Here is a 6000-nt window from a genome sequence, read left to right as displayed (position 1 = left end):
AAGCTGATAAAAGGAATAATAATAATCAGCAGAGGGAAGAGGAGAAGAAAACCATCTTACTAAATAATAATAATTCAACTACACAGCTCTTCTAAACTTTCCAAATGTTATCAGACAGCTGTTTTGTAAGGAAAATAACTATTAAAAGTAAATCTCATGAATCTATCATCATCATTTATCATTCTTTTGTTGTTTTATCACCCAGCTACACACTATTGAAAAGCTTTGAAGCTTCATTCATCTCAGATTATACTCTATTGTACTGAACAATGATGGATGTCATTACTTCCAAAGTCTACAACATGTTTTTATTTAACTTTAATCCAAATGTTTTGCCATTCAGCCTTTCAAAAAGAAATGTTCTCTCTGGTAAAAACAGAAAAAGGTTTGCTCCTCCTGTGTGCCGCAGGGAGGCTGATAGCTCAGCAAAGACAACATCTACTCATTAAATACAGAGAACCCCTTCATTCATATAGCTCCAAGGATTCAAAATAAAATCTAGGGTCTTGATGTCCTTAAATATTACGACAGACACACAAAGCCTGGAACGTAGTTCAGTTAGAAACAGAGCCAGCAAAGCACTTCACACAACGTTTCCATCCTCACTAGAAACCACATGTTAGACTCACAGTGGCTGATTTGAATTATCAGCTGGATTCCTCACATCGTTGCTCAAAACCATCGTCACTATGAACCCCAACACAGACTACATGCACTGTAACGGCCGGACTCGGCTCCAATCCTGAGTTATGTAAAGATTATGCCCATGTCAAAGTTGCCCGCGATGCCACACCTGCACTGTGAAGCGGACCAGCCAGTGAGAGCCTGCGACACGCGACAGGACGAGGAGCGGAGGGTCAGCTCAGAGCGAGATGAAGGGGGGAAAGAGGGCGGGACTTACATCAAACCAGGATTCCTTTGGCTCCTTTGCTCTTCCTCACTGTGCACACATCAGCGTTCATGGCAGCAGCCGGCAGAGCTGAAGGGATCCTGCAAACACAGGAGACAGAAAAAGGGAATTTGTTATAATTTAACCTGGTTGCAGCTCAGAAGTACAAACCTGATAATCATCTCAGTTTAGTCGCAGTTGGGTGTCTCATTGTGGATTTAAAATAAACCTGGGGTGGCTACCGGGGGACAGTGTTTTTAAGTCCTTTTTACATGCTTTAGATGTCTGCTGCAGGTCCTGGAAGTGATTTGTTGAGCCGTATCCACTCTGATGCCGACTGCTACCTCCTGCTGTTCACAGAGCTGTGGATCCCCCAACAGAAAGAAATCACACTGAGATTGTAACACGGCGTGACCGAAAGTTTACCCACTGCAGCAGGACATTAAAGAGACTTTGAGCACAAAAATAATGCTTTCTGGAAAGTTTCCCTCCGTGGTAAAAAAAAAAAAAAAAAGGAATAAACTCTGAGTCAACTCTGAGAAATTGCTCCCATCTCTCATATTCCCCACCAAGGTGCAGCATCCTACCTCTGAACCGTTCTCGAAAATCAATTATCTTTGAGGATTATACACCTCCGCCCCCCAAAAAACAGTCGTGGGAAAGGAGATGATAATACAGATCTTCAGTTCTGAGGCCACTTTCATTCCCTCTTCCTTCCAACCCAGCGACTCCCAAGAGGCCAGGGCCGAGTGTACGCACCGTGTCAGGGAGACGAGCGCTGCAGACTCGGCCTCTTGGCCTCGCAGACACACAGACGCACTTTAGAGTCTGCTTTTGTTCCCCTCTTGCACTGAAACAACACAACACTTGAGAATCCAGGAGAAAACATTGCAGTCGAGTCTTTAAGGAGGCTGTTTGAGGTCTGTCAATAATGATGGGAACACCGGGGAGAGACGGCTTGAAAGGCACTTAAGAGGCGAGCAGGGGTTTGATGGGAACCGCCGTGACGTGCGACGCGCCAGTCGTCCTCAATCCCGCGACGCAAAGACAACAGCTTACAAGGTTAAAGCCGTCGAGAGACCAAACACGCCTCGCCGGATGTGTCCCGTGCAAAGATTTACGGTATTTGGAAAAGAAGCGACATCCAGGAAACGCCTCACAGCGCCATAATAAAAACAACAGCATACATTGAGCGGTGTCGGTAAGTTAAGCAGCGGTGTGGTTGGAACACTCGTGATGTAGTGTCTGACATGGAAGTGCTAGTGTTTCTCCGGGGATGCACAAAAAAAAAGAAACACTGCTTAAAATGGTGAAGGCTGTCTGGAGAGGAGGAAAAAAGAAAAGAAAGTGCCCCATTGGGGTGAGATACTGATCGTAAACAGGTACTCTTCAGCTCGGTGGATCGCTCCGCTCAGATGTCAAAACATATTGAATTCCCGTCACAAAATCTAACTGAGAAGACGTGAGACTGTGAAAATTATCATGCAAATTGGATTGCATTAAAGGAGTTGGCGTTTGGCGGCGGAAAGAGGGAAACCAAACTCAATGTACTCGGTGATGAATTACCTCGCTGAAGAAAATGGCACTTTCATTGCATACCAAGAGCTGCCTGCAAGGAGGGAAAGGCTTTGGAAGTGGTTAGCAGTAATGTGGAGAGCATGAAAGTTACAGTTAATGAGCTCTAACATGCAGAACCACAGGTATGAATCTTCAAAAACAATTAAACACAGCCAATGTAATCCCAGACGGCAGACATCAGCCCTGACGGGCGTCGTGTGACGGCAGAGAACGGAGACAAATCCAATTAACAGCTTGTTGCTGGAAGTGACCTTTCCCTTCATGGTGGCTACTGGCCCTCCCTCCACTTCCTGGTTTAGTGACCACGATGGAGGACATTTGAAGAGGCGCCAAATTGAAATTGGTTGCGGGTGAGCTGAGGTGTGTGTTGAAAGATAAGGGTTTGGCTGCGTGGGCTCCGTCCTGCGGGGCGGTGAACGACATCAGCGGCGGCGCTGCTCTCACTCAGCCGCTCTGTGGATGCACAGGTGCGGTTTGGTTTTATACTTCCACGTTTACGAGGGATGGTAATGGGTGGGTGCAGCTCAGAACAAACGGGAGGCCAATTAAACGTAAGGGCTTCCCGGGCAGGCCGCCAACGAGGGGCCGACTGCCGGCTTCACACGCAGCTCAGAGGACCAGCGCTGGAGGGAAGCTCCTGAAGGCACCACGCTGAGTGTTAGTTACTGAGATTGGGGGTGCGCAATGTGGTAAAAATCAATTGGGGATTTTGATATATATGTACATTGATATTTATATCGATATAGCACATTTACTGGAGAGCAATCAATACATTCTTTGTGAATAAAATGTTTCTGCTTATTGATTTACAACATCAATCACGGTGGTTCAATACACAAACATGTGTTGAAGGAACAGCTAGTGCAGTACAATCACTACGAGATCATTTAATTATATATAGTGACATAGTGACAGCTTGAAAATGTATTGCCAAAACGGTCAAAAATCCCATTAAAATTCCACTTTTTTTATATTAACAAAAAAGGGAAAAAACTATTTAAATTCAAACACAACTTCCAGGTGAAGAATCCACGAAGAATTATCACTTAACTCCACACTGAATGACATCACATTTACTGTACGAGTCCACAGTCACTCTAGAGAGGATCTGTGAGGCTCCTAGAGGCTCCTAGAGGCTCTGTGAGGTTCCTAGAGGCTCAGGTAGGCTCCTAGAGGCTCAGTGAGGTTCCTAGAGGCTCAGTGAGGCTCCTAGAGGCTCAGCTAGGCTCCTAGAGGCTCAGTGAGGTTCCTAGAGGCTCAGCTAGGCTCCTAGAGGCTCTGTAAGGTTCCTAGAGGCTCACTGAGGTTCCTAGAGGCTCAGTGAGGCTCCTAGAGGCTCTGTAAGGTTCCTAGAGGCTCAGTGAAGCTCCTAGAGGCTCAGTGAGGCTCCTAGAGGCTCAGTTAGGTTCCTAGAGGCTCAGTGAGGCTTCTAGAGGCTCAGTGAGGCTCCTAGAGTCTCTGTGAGGCTCCTAGAGGCTCTACGAGGTTCCTAGAGGCCCAGTGAGGTTCCTAGAGGCTCAGTGAGGCTCCTAGAGGCTCAGTGAGGTTCCTAGAGTCTCTGTGAGGCTCCTAGAGGCTCAGTGAGGTTCCTAGAGGCCCAGTGAGGTTCCTAGAGGCTCAGTGAGGTTCCTAGAGGCTCAGTGAGGTTCCTAGAGGCTCAGTGAGGTTCCTAGAGGCTCTGTGAGGTTCCTAGAGGTCATGCTTTGAGCTGCATGCTATTTGCTAATGAGCTCTCAACGCATACAGCTCCGGCTGATGAGTTAGTTTTGTTAGTTAGTGTTCAATAATTCAGATCTTAACAGTTTTTTAACAGTTTGATAAAATCAAAAACCTGAAAAACTAAACTAAAATCTGTAAAGTGGCTTCACTCACTATAAATCTTTACTCTTGCGGCGATGTGCCATATTAGCGAAGCCAAGGCGCCCCACGTGGCTGTGGCATGAAACGGTAGGTCCATAACTCCAGACGGTGAAACTGCATTGGAGACAAACAGGACAGTGAACTGTCTGGAAAACCAGCGACACCCATCAGGGCCTGAAAGGACAAATGTCCTCCAACTATCACACTGAATCCATGAAAGAAACGTATGCGACGCCACCGTGCACGCACGTGCCTTTGTGTGTGTGTGTGTGTGTGTGTGTGTGTGTGTGTGTGTGTCATTTGGTATTCAAAGCACGAGGCTTGTCACGGGGATCTCTCTGGAGTATGGGAGGACTGAAACTAGAGCAACTATAGAGAAATGACAACAGAATCCTTTGAAAATGAGGCTTTTATCCATTCAGCCTGACATGCAGCTGCAGCCACGACTTCATTCACAACACACGTTCTTATTCTTTGAAGACAGACACGTTGTGTATTCATTTGCGTTCCCTGTAAGATGCACCGGGTGGAATTTTCTCGGGCGAAGCATGACCTGCCGATCCCGATGGTTTTTCTTAAAATAAATTGACCTTAAATAACTTTTTTTTCACGACAATCCAGGAGAAAAATATATTTACTGTCACAAAGTCGGCGTATATCTTCAAAATGTCTTCCATCACGGTTATTTATACTCCCCAAAAACTATATTCTACAAGATGGCGTGTTAACGTCATGATAATAATAATAAATTACATTCGCTCAACACACATTTTTACTGAGTGGAGCTTGAACAAATTCTAGTATAAATACATTTATGATACGAGGACAAAATTGATGTTGTGTAGTGTGCTGAAGCACAACGACCACGGCGTGTAATAACACCTGAACTATAAGACCAGCAGATGTAACGTGAGCCGCTGTGGATGGATGATGTGTCGCTCCCAGTGCCGGATCCCCAGCACCCAGAAGTATACGCTCAGTAACTGGAAGCTGCTTCTTCATCACAGTGACAGTACAGAACGGCCTCATGGGAGTACACGGGGGCTGCACAGGAAGTCATCACCCCGCTGCTGAAGTCCATTCATCCTTTTTGAATGCGAACATGGCCGGGACATGACTAACCTCTGGTAGTGTTAATTAACCTCCATGACGTGCCTCAGCCCGGCCCCAGCTGTTTGCGTGAACATCCGGAGCGGCGCTCTGGGGGAAGCGGAGCTGCGACTGACAGCCCGTCTCTGCCGGCTCGGATACATTTGAAATGACTGGTTTGTTTTTAGAGCATCAGGTGGAGGTATTTATTCTCCAGGCCTTCAAATGAATACACACGGTCACATTGCATGTGCTGCCATGGACAAGCTGCAGGCTGGACGACGCAATGACGACGCACATCAACAAGCACATCATGGAGAGAGCGCCTTGATGACGAAGGCCAGCCACCCTGGAACGGGCAGGAGGGGAGGGGGAGGGGGGGAGATTGACGACTGAGCTGGCCCCCAACAACCAAACCCCCGGCCCCGCCCCTCATCGTCACCCCTCCCTTCCTCCCAGCTGTATTGTTACATCTCATTGTCTCTCAATCCATCTCGGGGACCTCGGCGAGCAGACGCTCATGTCGGGGTCAGGGGCGCATGATGGCATTAGCGTCTGGAGGACGATGGATTACTGCGATAGCT

General features: G+C 47.2%; 1 protein-coding gene across 7 annotated transcripts in view; it reads right to left on the bottom strand.

Moving 5' to 3' along the window:
- Positions 1-6000, bottom strand: part of nav3 (neuron navigator 3) — a 302596-nt gene that overhangs the window by 274748 nt on the left and 21848 nt on the right. For all 7 annotated transcript variants that reach the window (XM_068586930.1, XM_068586937.1, XM_068586933.1 and 4 more), the window contains exon 2: positions 902-990. The gene's annotated coding sequence lies outside the window, so the exon portion shown is untranslated. The remainder of the gene's footprint in view (positions 1-901; positions 991-6000) is intronic.

The sequence above is a fragment of the Clinocottus analis genome, unplaced genomic scaffold, assembly GCF_023055335.1.
Source record: "Clinocottus analis isolate CAN_PGR_092001 unplaced genomic scaffold, fCliAna1.0.p SCAF_20, whole genome shotgun sequence".
NCBI lineage: Eukaryota > Metazoa > Chordata > Actinopteri > Perciformes > Cottidae > Clinocottus > Clinocottus analis.
Note: the sequence above shows the minus strand (reverse complement) of the source record. Positions and strands in the feature narration are given on the sequence as shown.